We start from the raw sequence: 14,781 nt of genomic DNA on the forward strand, positions 1-14,781 counted from the left end.
TTGCTCTCTTTCCATCCAGTCTGTCAACTCTCCTCAGTTTCAGACTCTAGATCTGGATGTGTACTTATCCCTAAAGGTGTGGATCGTCCTCTTCCCTTGATGGGTCTCCAACATCCTTTTAAACTCCAGAAGTCTTTTGCAGCTGGAAAAAAAGGGGGGGGGAGGCTGGGCACGTTGGCTCACACTTGTAATCCCAGCACTTTGGGAGGCCGAGGCAGGTAGATCACTTGAGCTCAGGAGTTCAAGACCAGCCTGGCTGGTTGTGAAACCCCATCTCCACTAAAAACTTACAAAAACTAGCCGGGTATGGTGGTGGGTGCCTGTAATCCCAGCTGCTTGGGAGGTTGAGGCAGGACAATCGCTTGAACCCAGGAAGCAGAGGTTGCAGTGAGCCAAGACTGTGGCATTGCACTCTAGGCTGGGCCACAGAGCGAGACTGTGTCTAAAAATTAAAAAAAAAAAAAAAAAAAGAAGGTCCACAAAACCTTAGTTATAAGCAGGAGCAGTGGGGATTAAGGGAGCACTAAGGGATTAGGATTACTTTTTTTTCTTTCTTTCTTCCCCATCCTTTTTTTTTTTTCTGAGACGGAGTCTTGCGCTGTTACCCAGGCTGGAGTGCAGTGGCACCATCTCGACTCACTGCAAGCTCCACCTCCTGGGTTCACACCATTCTCCTGCCTCATCCTCCTGAGTAGCTGGGACTACAGGTGCCTGCTACCACGTCCAGCTAATTTTTTGTATTTTTGATAGAGACGGGATTTCACCATGTTAGCCAGGATGGTCTGGATCTCTTGATCTCATGATCCGCCCGCCTCAGCCTCCCAAAGTGCTGGGATTACAGGCGTGAGCCACCAGCCCAGCCAGGGTTACTTTTTTCTTAAAAAGTGGCTAATTTTGGCTGGGTGTGGTGGCTCATGCCTGTAATCCCAGCACTTTGGGAGGCCGAGACAGGCGGATCACAAGGTCAGATCATCCAGACCATCCTGGGCTAACATGATGAAACCCCGTCTCTACTAAAAAATACAAAAAAATTAGCCCAGCGTGGTGGCGGGCGCCTATAGTCCCAGCTACTCTGGAGGCTGAGGCAGGAGAATGGCGGGAACCTGGGAGGCGGAGCTTGCAATGAGCCGAGATTGCACCACCGCACTCCAGCCTGGATGACAAAGTGACACACACACAAAAAAATCTGTATTCACGTAACTAGATCTTTTCCCTTCCAGATTCTCCCAATCCTACAGAGATTAGCTGAAAGTCTAGCACCTTTAAAGGTCTAAACAGGAAACATTTGCTGTTTATTGCTTCTAAGACTTCACCTAGAAATTTCACGTATATAACAAGAACCTTGGCTTCCATAACCTCCCACTTATCCTAACCCTAAGTATTTCTTTCTGCTAACTACAACCGTTTAGATAATATTGTGTCTGTAATTGGTGGGTTCTTGGTCTCACTGACTTCAAGAATGAAGCCGCGGCCCTCACACTGAGTGTTACAATTCTTAAAGACGGGGTGTCCAGAGTTTGTTCCTTCATACTTCCAGATGTGTCTGGAGCTTCTTTCTTCTGGTGGGTTAGTGGTCTCGCTGTCAGGAATGAAGCTGCAGACCTTCGTGATACGTGTTACAGCCCTTAAAGGGAGCATGTCTGGAGTTGTTCCTTCTTCCCGGTGGGTTCGTGGTCTAGCTGGCTTTAGGAGTGAAGCTGCAAACCTTCGCAGTGAGTGTTACAGCTCATAAAGGCAGCGTGAACCCAAAGACTGAGCAGCAACAAGATTTACTGCAAAGAACGAAAAAACAAAGCTTCCACAGTGTGGAAGCGAACCCCAACCGACTCCCACTGGGGCAACCTGCTTTTATTCCCTTATCTGGCCCCACCCACATCCTGCTGATTGGTCCATTTTATAGAGAGCTGATTGGTCCACTTTACAGAGAGCTAATTGGTCTGTTTTGACAGAGTGCTGATTGGTGCATTTACAATGCTTGAGCTAGACACAGTCCCAGAGTGCTAGTTAGCTAGATACAGAGTTAGCTAGATACAGAGTACCAATCGGTGTATTTACAAATCCTGAGCTAGACACAGAGTGCTGATTGGTGCATTTACAATCCTTGAGCTAGACACAGAGTCACAGAGTGCTAGTCCTCCACCTCTCCACTAGGTTAGCTAGATACAGAGTGCTGATTGGTGCACATAGGATCCTCCAGCTAGGTATAAAAGTTATCCAAGTCCCCATCCAGTTCAGGAGCCCAGCTGGCTTCACCCAGTGGATCCTGCACCAGGGCTGCAGGCAGAGCTGCCAGCCAGTCCCGAGTTGCACTTGCACCCCTCAGCCCTTGGGCTGTAGATGGGACGGGGCTCCACGGAGCAGGGGGCGGTTGGAGGCTCAGACCCTGTGGGAGCCCATCGCAGGGCAGGAGCTCAGACATCGCAGGCTGCAAATCCCAAGCCTGCCCCGCCGGGAAGCAGCTAAGGCCCGGTGAGAATTTGAGTGCCTCGCTGGCGGACGGGCACTGCTGGGGGACCTATCGCAACCTCTGCAGTGCTGGCCCGAGTGCTAAGCCCCTCACTGCTCTGGGCCGCGGCGCCGGCTGGCCGCTCCGTGTGCAGGGCCAGCAGAGCCCACGCCTGTGCCAGCCAGAAGTCACACTGGCCTGTGAGCGCAGCTCCGGTTCCCACCTGCGCCTCTCCCTCCACACCTCCCCTCAAGCAGAGGGAGGAGGCTCCAGCCTCAGCCAGCCCAGAGAGGGGCTCCCACGGTGCCATGGTGGGCTGAAGGGCTCTTCAAGCGCTGCCAGAATGGACTCCGAGGCCAGAGGCCGAGGAGGCACTGAGAGTGAGGGCTGCCAGCACATTGTCACCTCTCAATATCTTAACTCTTTCAACCAACTGCTGATCAGAAAATCTTTGAATCTATGTGTGAGCCCCAACTCCACCTGCCTTCCAGTTGTCCCACCTTTCAGGACCAAATGTATACCTCACATGGATTGACTGAAGTCTTATGTCTCCATGGTTATAGCTTGGTTTTATATATTTTAGGGAGACATAAGGCACCAATCAATACATGTGAGGTATACGCTGGGCACATGTTCTCACGACCTCCTTAGGCTGTGTCAGAAGTCATGGTCCTCATGTTTGGCTCAGAATAAATTTCCTTAAATATTTGACAGAGTTTGACTGCTTTCATCAACACCATCATGGTAGTTATAATGTTAGGGCAGAGCTGAGGCTGAACTCAAGCTGCCTGCCTTTCCTTCCACTTCAATGCTTTCTCCCACCAGGGCACTCCTCAGCCAGGGAGCAGACAGCTGAGAGCCACTTGCCTAAGTCAAGCACAGTGCTGCACACAGGTGGTGCTCAGTAAATGTTACTTTCCCTATTCTTTAGTCATGCAGCTCACTGTTTTCTGCCCCCTGCTTGCTCCTTCCCTTTACTAAGGCGACCTGAGTGTTTTATGAGACTCTCAGCTGGTTTGCAATCCGCTCCTCTTACCCATCAGCAGCACCCCACTTCCCAAAGTGGTTTCTTAGAACAAAGCAATTCATTAAATAATTTACAGCAATACATTTGTTCTCTCAGCAGGTACTTAGTAGCTCCCATTATTCTCTGCTACTTGCCACCTCTTCTGAAATTTAAAGTTCTTTAAACAGCAGAGAGTGGAACACCCTGCACTTAGGCTGCTGATGGGCTGGGGCTCTCCTTCCTCTCCCTTCCTCATCCTCCCTCTCCCGCAAGGCTCTGCCAGATGCGTTTTGACAGATGATGGGCTTTTGAGAAAAATAGCTCTAGCTTGTTGATATTATTATTCCTAAGTGCCGAAGAGTTACGTCAAGGGAGAAAAATGTCTAAGTGCTATTCTCGCCTCATTAAATTATCTGAGTATTTTGAGATTAAAGGTTAAAGAGAACTTGGCAGAATTTTTCCTTTTAAGACACATTTTGCGATGCTTTTATTTTAGTTTTTTTCTTTTCTTTCTTCCCTTTTTTTTTTTTTGAAGCGGCTTTTTTTTTTTTTGGAAACAGAGTCTCACTCTGTTCCCTAGGCTGGAGTGCACTGGCGCGATCTCGGCTCACTGTAAGCCCCCAGGTTCGCACCATTCTCCTGCCTCAGTCTCCTGAGTAGCTGGGACTATAGGCACCCACCACGACGCCCGGCTAATTTTTTGTATTTTTATTAAAGGTGGGGTTTCACCATGTTAGCCAGGATGGTCTCGATCTCCTGACCTCGTGATCCACCCGCCTCAGCCTTCCAAAATGCTGGGATTACAGGCGTGAGCCACCGCGCCCGGCCACAGAATTTTTTAAAAATATACATTGTGGCCGGGTGTGGTGGCTCACGCCTGTAATCCCAGCACTTTGGGAGGCTGAGACGGGTGGATCGCGAGGTCAGGAGATCGAGACCAACCTAGCTAACACGGCGAAACCCCGTCTCTACTAAAAAATACAAAAAACTAGCCGGGTGAGTTGGCGGGCACCTGTAGTCCCAGCTACTTGGGAGGCTGAGGCAGGAGAATGGCGTAAACCCAGGAGGCGGAGCTTTGCAGTGAGCTGAGATCCGGCCACTGCACTCCAGCCTGGGCGACAGAGCGAGACTCCGTCTCAAAAAAAAAAATAAAATAAAATAATATAATATATATATATATACATTGTGCCACTCCTAATGTTTTGCAGGAGTTGGGGCAAGCTACTTTATATACCTTCTGGATTTTTGTTATGATCTTTACAAACTGTGGATGGAGATTTCACCCTGATCCACCTGAGAGCTGTCAAGCATCCAGCCAGAGAATGGTTGGGCGTCCAGATTGCTCAGGCTTCCAGCATCTGAAAGCACTTATCGAATCCACTTTCAGATATAAAACTGGGCTCACCAGCACCTAAAACACTCAAGCAACCAAGCGTTTCCCTGAATTAGAGGCAACTCCATCCTCTGCATCACCCCCTGCTCGGTGCTCTCGGGCAGTCTCCAGTAGAACTTGTCTTACCTCCTGTTGCTCTGTCCTTTTATCTTCTCAACCCTACTTCCACAACAAATCTCTCCTTCCTTCTCTTGTTTTCACTATTTCTGCTTCTGGATCTTTATTTTTATCTTTGTAACATTGTGTTACGCACAGTAACTATGTGAATACTATTGATGGATTGCGCATTATGGGGTTTCTCTACATTTTTATTTTTATGAAAGTAATATACGTCCAAGGTAATGCATGAACTACAAGAGGGCAGCTAGTATAGAAGTGGCAGCCTGCGCTTCCCTGTAGCCTCCCACCCCGAGGCCACTCCCACTGTGTCTGTTTCCCTTTCTACTCACCTCTAGTTCTTAACTCTGAACCCAGGCAGTTATCTGAAACTGTAACAAGGATTTAGTACCCACCTCCTCCCCACCACTCCTCACCTCCTCTTCTCCCATCGTGATATTGCACGATTGGATTTTAGTTCTTCCATTGGTTAGCTGGATAACATTGCATAATTGACTTAAATCTCTGCTTGCATTCCTAACTACCCTGGCAACATGGTTAAGTTCTGGGCTTGTGAGCTGTATGTTAGCAGCCTTACTTTGTTCTTACCTTTTCTTTAAACCATGAATTTCTGGGCTTTTTCTTTTTTTTTTTTTTTTTTTGTGGAAGTCCTTATTGTCTCCCTTTTTCTTGCATTATTTGCCTTTATTATAACTTCAATTCTTTTTCAAGCACTATATCATAAAATTGATTTGTGGGGGTCTTCTTCTCCCCTAGAGACCTCCCTGGGGAGACCATCCATTACTACTTCAGATTGCCCAACTTTCTCTCCAGGCTGGTCTGCTACTGTCATCTTTGGACTTCTTTTTTCTTTTTTTTTTTGAGACAGAGTCTCGCTCTGTCGCCCAGGCTGGTGTGCAGTGGCACCATCTCGGCTCACTGCAAGCTCCACCTCCCAGGTTCAAGTCATTCACCTGCCTCAGCCTCCAGAGTAGCTGGGACTACAGGTGCCCGCCATCACACCCAGCTAATTTTTTGTATTTTTACTAGAGACGGGGTTTCACCCTGTTATCCAGAATGGTCTCAATCTCCTAACCTCATGATCCACCCGCCTCAGCCTCCCAAAGTGCTGGGATTACAGGCGTGAGCCACCGTGCCCAGCCATCTTTGGACTTCTTAATGCTCTTCTGGGGTAGAGCCCCTCTTTCCTTCCTGTGTCTTGGTTTGTTCCCTCAACTGGTTAGAGCAGTGGCCCCTAACCTTTCTGGCATCAGGGACTGATTTTGTGGAAGAAAATTTTTCTACAGACTGAGATGGGGGTTGGGGAGTGGTTTCAGGATGAAACTGTTCCACCCCAGATCATCAGGCATTAGATTTTCATAAGGAGATCGCAACCTAGATCCTTCGCATGTGCAGTTCACAATAGGGTTCACATAGTCCTATGAGAATCTAATGCCCCGCTGAGCTAACAGGAGGCAGACCTCAGGCAGTAATTCTCACTTGCCCATCATTTACCTCCTGCTGTGTGGTCCAGTTCCTAACAGGCCATGGACTGGTACTTGTCCATGCTTCAAGAGTTGGGGACCCCTGGGTTAGAGAATATCCTCAAGAATTCCTAAGAAAGAATGCATGAGATGTAAACTAAGCTCTGGAAAATGTAATTAATCTCCCCTCACACTTGACAGATTGAACACTATCTTCTGGGACTTATGGGTTCTGCAATACAATAGTCTATTTTACTGAAATACTGTCTCAGTATAAATTCTAGAAAATCTGGATACAATATCACAAACTATCAGATTTGAAAAATAAAGTGGAAACTGAAAACCAAAGTGGTTATAGATGACCCGCCAGGAACACCAAGTGCTTTAGTGATCACGTGGAGACAGCAGGTTTAGAACCTCCAATAATTTAGATAAGAGGATGACAAACTGAAAAATAATATAAAATAATAAGTATGATTTAAAAAACAAAAATGATAGTTAAAACTCAAAGAAAAGAAAAACTATGCAAAAAGGATGTGGACTCCTGGTTCCACTAGGGATATAGAGGGCTGGAAAGAGCAGTTTCCCCACTCCCCACCCCCTCCCCTCCACCCCTTATAAGAGCACCAGCAGCAACAGTGAGAAATAAAAATAAAATCCTAAGCCTCTCAGCTAACTGAATGGACCCCCGCTTGTCAAGGGGACCTCAGAGAAATCTTAAAAACTGAGTTCTGGGCCAGGACAGGAGGGGAGGTCAGCACACTTTGCTATACCCCACCTTGCTAACTACCATTAGACTTCCCTTCCTAAGGGTTAAACCAAACCCAGCCCTTTGGAAAGACTTGCTCCACTGCTGATTTACACAACAACCCTCTGGCAAGAGACCACTGACCCGAAGTGGACTGGATTTGGCTGGTTTACAGAGACTGAGCATAGGATGCCTCTGTCCTCTGTTTTATCTGTTGACATGTAGATCCTAATTTTACTGCATTTAAACATTAAGTTAATGTTTACCGCATCAAGTGTGAAGGTCCACCCATAGTGAGCATGGGATGTGTGTAACAAGCATGTGTGCTTACTACCCACCTTGTGACGATTCATAGCTTCTGTTGTAACCTGCTAAATAAGTACACTTAGCCAACCCATTGGGTATACATTCCTGTTCCACTCGTTCCTTTCTCTTTCTCTTTTTTTTTTTTTTTTTTTTTGAGACGGAGTCTCGCTCTGTCGCCCAGGCTGGAGTGCAGTGGCCAGATCTCAGCTCACTGCAAGCTCCGCCTCCCAGGTTCACGCCATTCTCCTGCCTCAGCCTCCCGAGTAGCTGGGACTACAGGCGCCCGCACCTCGCCCGGCTAATTTTTTGTATATATTTTTTTTTAGTAGAGACGGGGTTTCACCATGTTAGCCAGGATGGTCTCGATCTCCTGACCTCGTGATCCGCCCGTCTCGGCCTCCCAAAGTGCTGGGATTACAGGCTTGAGCCACCGCGCCCGGCCCACTCGTTCCTTTCTCAAAGTGTCTGCTAGAGGCCACGCTTCCAAACCTACTGCACGGCCAGTCTGCAGGCTGCAATCCTTTGTGAGAAATAAAGCTCTCCGTTCCAAATGTACGAACCTCATGATTCTTCAGTTGATAACAACAAAACTAACACAGAGCAATTTGCAACTTCACAACTTTTCCTGAACCCACCCGAGATTTGAGATTGGAGAGCAGCTAAATAACCTGGTATCACAGGAAACACAGACACCTCCCAGAAGAGACAGACACAGGTACTTGCTTACCTGCAGCAGAGGCCCCAGGACACTGGTAAGGATTCTGCTAACATACATAATGCATTGCTAACAGTGGGCAAAGGAAAAAAATTACAGTACATTTAATTTCAAGGTCTCAATTGGCTTTGTTATGACTATAGGATAGGGCAACACTCCATTCCATGAAACAGGATGTGTTCCAATGAGCTGAGTTTGGTTTTATAAACAGACAAAGGGTTGAAGAAAGCAGAAACAAAGAACAAAGAGTGTATCAGTCATTTTAAAGCTACTTTTCTTGTAACAGGAGAACAGGGAGACAGAACAATAGGAAAATAACTAATCAGTGACCATCAGGTTCTGCTTCTTTTGTGTGAGGATTAATGCAAAGGAAACGTCATTGTCACACCCACTGGAGATTGAGACTGGCCTATTCAGAAAACTGGCTGTTATCTCTCTCTCCTGATTTCTTGGAGGGTCAGATAACAACTTAGTTTGGGTTTGGTGATATGGAGCTTTAGCATGAGTGACTCCATGTTGATTTTCAGTCTGGACTGCTGGGGCCTAGTACATGAGCTTAGTTCAAAACAATGGCCTTCTATAATTTTTACCCAACAAGGCTGAATATGGGCTAGCCAGAGCAGGCAGTTTTGGAAGGATTTGGACCTACTTGCAAGCTCTCTCCACCTCCTTCCACTGGGGTGCTCACACAACTGTGAGAGAGTCCTGAGGAAGGGATCCTGGTGATGCGGCCACCAACGGAAATGCACAGAACCTACCCTGCTCCCTCACCCTGTTCTGCCACAGAGCAAAAGCTTTGACTTCCAGGAGAAGGGCAACACAGTCCGTGTCTTTATGGTACTGGCAAAGCCCTATTGCAGCCTGGTCAAGGGAATGGAAAATGTCCTTCATCCGTGGTGGGACAGGAACACATGCTGGACTCAGAACCGGGGCAGGCAGGATCCCCAAGATCTCAATCAGAACAATGGAACATCCCCGTCCCCCGACCACCTCAAGGCAAGCAGGCCTGCAGGCACAGGGTGGGAGTGTGAAGACAAACTGTCTCTGGGACTCAGTTGAGGAAAGGCCTAAAGCTGAGGGAGTGGTCAACACCAAGAAAAACCCTCTGGGGAACCAGGCCTACACTCAACAGAAGGTAACCCTAGAGGAATTTAAAGCTTCAGTGCACTGACTGTAACCACAGAACAAGAAACCCCAGGCCCGGCTCAGTTCCTGCTTAGATTGACTCCCACTCCCACACAAAGCCTCAGCAGAAGGAAAGATGGGCCCATTTCCAGGCGTAAAATCTATTTACCTGCATCTCTTCTGGCTCACACAAGATGTCAGGCTTTCAAGGGCATACTCCAAGGCATACATACAGAAAAGCAAGAGAAAAGATCCACATTGCCAAGAGACAAAGCCATCAACATATATGACACAGATTTTGGAACTAACAGACAAATAATTATAATAACTATGATTAATATATTAAAGAATCTAATGGAAAAGTTGGAATATGCAATCTCAGGTGGGTAATTTCAGCAGAGAGCTGGAAACTATTAGAATCAAATGGAAATGATAGAAACAAAAAGCCTTGGTAACAGATATGAAGAATACTGTCAACAGGTTCATCAAGCAACTCAACTCAGCCAAGACAGGAATCGGTGAGCCTGGAGATGGACCAGTAGAAACTACCCCCAACTAAAGCAAAATGTGAAAAAAGTAGGGGGAAAAAAGTAAAAGAGAGCATGTAAGAGCTGTGGAACAATATCAAATGGTCTAATAGACATATAGCTGAAATTCTAGAAAAAGAGGAGAGAGAGAATGGAGATGAATTATTTTGGAGAAAAGAAAAAGGCTAAGCATTTTCCAAAATTAATGACAGATACCAAACCACAAATCCAACAAGCTGGATAAATACCTGTTTGCATGCACGCACACACACACACACACACACACCCTAAGCATGTCATATTTAAACATATTTAAACATATATTAAAATCAAAGACAAAGAGAAAATCTCCAAGGTAACCAGATTAAAGAAACACATTACACATAGGAAAAAAAAAAAGATTATAATGGACTTCTTGTCAAGAAATTATGGTAGCCAAAAGACAACACAATGACATATTTTCAACTGTCACACTACACACAAAATAAATTTCAGATGGATTGTAATTCTAAATATGAAAGGCAAGCAATAAGGCTTCTGAAGGACTATCTTCTTGACCTTAGAATAAGCAGAATTTTTTTTTTGGTCTTCTTTATTTGTTTGTTTGTTTGTAGGAGACTGGAGTTTTATTATTACTCAAGTTAGTCTCCCTGAACATTCAGGGATCAGAGGTTTCGTTTTGTTTTTGAGATGGAGTCTCACTCTGTCACCAGGCTGGAGTGCAATGGCGTGATCTCAGCTCACTGCAACCTCCACTTTCCAGGTTCAAGCGATTCTCCTGCCTCAGCCTCCCAAGTAGCTGGGACTACAAGCACAAGCCACCACGCCTGGCTAATTTTTGTATTTTTAGTAGAGACAGGGTTTCACCATGTTAGCCAGGATGGTCTCGATCTCTTGACCTCGTGATCCACCCACCTTGGCCTCCCAAAGTGCTAGGATTACAGGCATGAGCCACCGTGCCCAGCCAAGTTTTTATGTATAATTTGGTGGGTGGGGGGAAGCCAGTGAGCTGGGAGTGCTGATTGGTTTGAGATAGAATCATACGGAGTCAAAGCTGTCTTCTTGTGCTGAGTCAGTTTCTGGATGGGGGCCACAAGATCATATGAACAAGTTTATCAATCTGGGTGGTGCCAGCTGATCCATCAACTGTAGGGTCTGCAAGATATTTTAGGAGCAGTTCAGAGGGGGTCAGAATCTTGTAGCCTCCAGTTGCATGCCTCCTAAACCATAATTTCTAATATTATGGCTAATTTCTTAGTCTTATAAAGGCAGTGTAGTCCTCAGGCAAGAAGAAGGTTTGTTTTGGGAAAGGGCTGTTATTGTCATTGTTTTCAACTATAAACTAAATTCCTCCCAAAGTTAATTCAGTGTGTGCCTAGGAATGAACAAGAACAGCTTGGAGGTTAGAAACAAGATGAAGTTGGTTAGCTCAAATCTCTTTCACTGTCTCAGTTACAGTTTCGCAATGGCAGTACCAATCCTTCCCTTTGGGTTTTATTAACACCTTAACCTTAAGATTTTGGCTAATGAAGATGGAAAAAGGGCAAAGATCACTCTAACGTCTTCTTGCTGATCAGGGGCATTGGGGAGTAGGTGTTGACCCCGAGGTAAGACGAGTGGAACTGCTTTGCAACTGTCTGAATATACTCATGCAGGTCCGGCTGGAGTTCCAAGGCTTGCATGGCAAAGGCATTAGTATTGTCATCTATAGTTTTATAGTTTTAGTACCTCATTTAAGTGACAGCATACTATAAAGTAAATAATGACTTCTAGGATAAGGAGTGCAATTCCCAGTTTTAAAAGTAGAGATTTGAAAGCATTAGCTAACAACAGGTGTACTATAGTTTTTCTTTTGAAGCATATTTTTCTCTCTCCAGTCCCTATTTTTATTAAAAACAAATCATGATAGAACTGATTTGTTTACAAAGTAAACTTTAGTCTTATTGTATTTGGCCTGATTATTTGCATAAAGTGCAGCAGAAATAATTATTTTTCACATAGGCTTTTTAAATTGACTTTGATGGAACTCTGTTTCATAAAGAATCTCAGATGAGACTCTTTTAAAGCTGAGCCCAGCCATGGGTTTGTATCTCAAATACCTATGAGTTGGGTAAATTCCCCTCCTATTGAGGTCCCAAGATAACTTGAGGCTCTTAGGCCTGTTAGAAAGTGACATTCTTGGCCGGGCGCGGTGGCTCAAGCCTGTAATTCCAGCACTTTGGGAGGCCGAGGCGGGCGGATCACAAGGTCAGGAGATCGAGACCATCCTGGCTAACTCGGTGAAACCCCGTCTCTACTAAAAAGTACAAAAAACTAGCCGGGCGAGGTGGCGGGCGCCTATAGTCCCAGCTACTCTGGAGGCTGAGGCAGGAGAATGGCGTAAACCCGGGAGGCGGAGCTTGCAGTGAGCTGAGATCCGGCCACTGCACTCCAGCTTGGGCGACAGAGCGAGACTCCGTCTCAAAAAAAAAAAAAAAAAAAAAGAAAGTGACATTCTTTACTTACCACAGGTCAAGAACCTTGTAAAGGGACTGTGTAAACAAGGTATGAGGCCAGGTTTCCCCAGGGATTTTTATTGGCTTTATAAGTCAAGTTTGATTCCTTAAAAGAAAGCATTCCATTCCAGCCTTGGTAAAATAACCCATTTTTCCAATTGTGCCCTATTAAAAAAGAAAACAGATTCTTACTGCATTTATGCAAATAACTATACTACCATAAGTTGAGAATATTCACAAATAGTTTTCCAAATTCCGAAGAAATCAGGTAGAAAGAGAAACAAATATGCTCCAAATTTTGTTCATAGGAGTATACCTTACTCAATTGTTAAAAGCTGTAAATAGAAAAGTTTTCTTGCCTCTGGGAAAGAAAAAAGGGTCAGCAACATTTTAAGCAAAAAAAAGTCAAAAATCATTACTTCAGTTTTCCATTAGTTCAGTCTATTCATTTAACTCCTGTTCTACTTGATATTCATGAACATTTCAGCTCTCCATGAGAGTCCTGAAAGATTTTTCCTTTATTCTAATGTCATAATCTCTAGAGTTAACAGAAAACTTGCATTCAAGAGCACCTCTCAAAAGTCTTATAGCTGATTATAAAACCATCTTCTCAAGAGGACCAAAATGAGACAACAATTGTCTGTGGATGACAAGAACATTTTAGGGCAGCCACAGTCAAAGACACTATTGACAAGGAAATTTGTTACTTCTGTGGCACACAATAATTTAATAAATTATAATTATTACTGATAACATATACTTAGCCATATTAGAATTATAGGAATCTTATACAATTTTATAACACATACTAATAACGTATTTATATGAATATAACCCAAAGAAAGTTAAACACCATTTTATATTCTACAATGTTTTCTGTGTGGTTTTAATACATTAAATAAGTCTAATGTCTTTTTGGACTTTAGGGAACCTAATTATTTTTTAAATTTAGAATTTGATCCTGTAAGGTTTATCAAATATCAGAGGTGTAAAACACTAGATATCACAAAATAGAATCTCACATCACCATAAGTCATTCATTTAGTTAAAATGATAACTCAAAAATTTTAAAAAAGAAAAACGTTTACCCTGATAGGAGACTCAGCTTTCCAAACAAGACCCAATGAGGGCAGCATGAAGCCAACCAAATCTGTGTCTTCTCTCACCTCCCCTTTTTTCCCTGCCACCCAAAGGGGCAAATAAAACCTTTCATTATCTTTTAATATTACATGAAAATATTTTTCAAAAGAGAAAACCAAATTTTATTTTTGCATTAGTGCCTTTTTAATGCTAAGGCTAGTTTTTAAATAAAATTTTATCAATCTATACAGTTTCAATTAGTGTGACCATAAAGTTAAATTTTCATAAACCTTTTAGAACCCTTTACAATTTTCTGTTAAACAGCAGACTAATTTTCTGAGAAACCTCTGTTGTTTGGACACATGGGCCTCAATTATGGCCCACATGTTAGTGTGCTTTCATTTTAATGTTCAAAATTAAATAATTCCCTTCAAATCTTAGTCAACTTGCTCAACCCTTAGCTCAAGTTGGTCTTGAACTTTCTTTACAAGACCAACCCTTCACAAACCACTTTCACCTTGCTTAAACCTTCAGTTTTGTCCTGTTACTCTTTTAGGTTAAGATGATTTTTAAAACCCTCTGAATTAGACAAAATTACATTTCCTTTAACAAAAGCCATATCCCCATGCCTTCTTGTAATCTTTTACCAAAAACACATTCTATTTTCCCTGCACATTGTATGTAAAACTGTTTCTCCAGTAGTCTCAATTATATGTTACAATGTAACTCTTAGCAACTTTTATTTTTGGTGAGAAACCTGATAAGTAAGCCATTTTAATTATGTACTAGGGGTGGAGACCAGTACATCAGACAAGTGAAGATAAGGTCTGACTGTTTCCAGCATAACTAGCGGGGGCATGGCTAACTCGACATGTTCCCAGGCCATATCTAGAGTCTAATGCTCCCAAGTAGGTAAATTGAACAATTTTCAAAAGTCAAGGAAGCAGTTTATGACCTTAAAGCATTTAGCAAATCTGATATCTGACCTTAATTTAAAACAAATGTCTACATTTTGAAGACATTTTGTTTTGCCATAATCTTTAAAACTGTATTTCCAAAAGATTACTAAAGTCACATGAACCAAATACATTAAATTTCTATTTTTCTGGCAAAATATTTGATTTAAGCACTTATTTTTCCAAGATAATTAATCAGAGCTTTTTGTTTGTTTTTTGTTTTTTTGGTTTTTTTTTTTTTGTTTTTGAGATGGAGCCTCACTCTTGTCACCCATGCTGGAGTGTAATGACATGATCTCAGCTGACCGCAACCTCCGCCTCCTGAGTTGAAGTGATTCTCCTGCCTCAGCCTCCTGAGTAGCTGGGATTACAGGCACCCGCCACTATGCCTGGCTAATTTTTGT

The sequence above is a fragment of the Trachypithecus francoisi genome, unplaced genomic scaffold (assembly GCF_009764315.1).
Source record: "Trachypithecus francoisi isolate TF-2019V2 unplaced genomic scaffold, Tfra_2.0 Lachesis_group17, whole genome shotgun sequence".
Lineage (NCBI taxonomy): Eukaryota > Metazoa > Chordata > Mammalia > Primates > Cercopithecidae > Trachypithecus > Trachypithecus francoisi.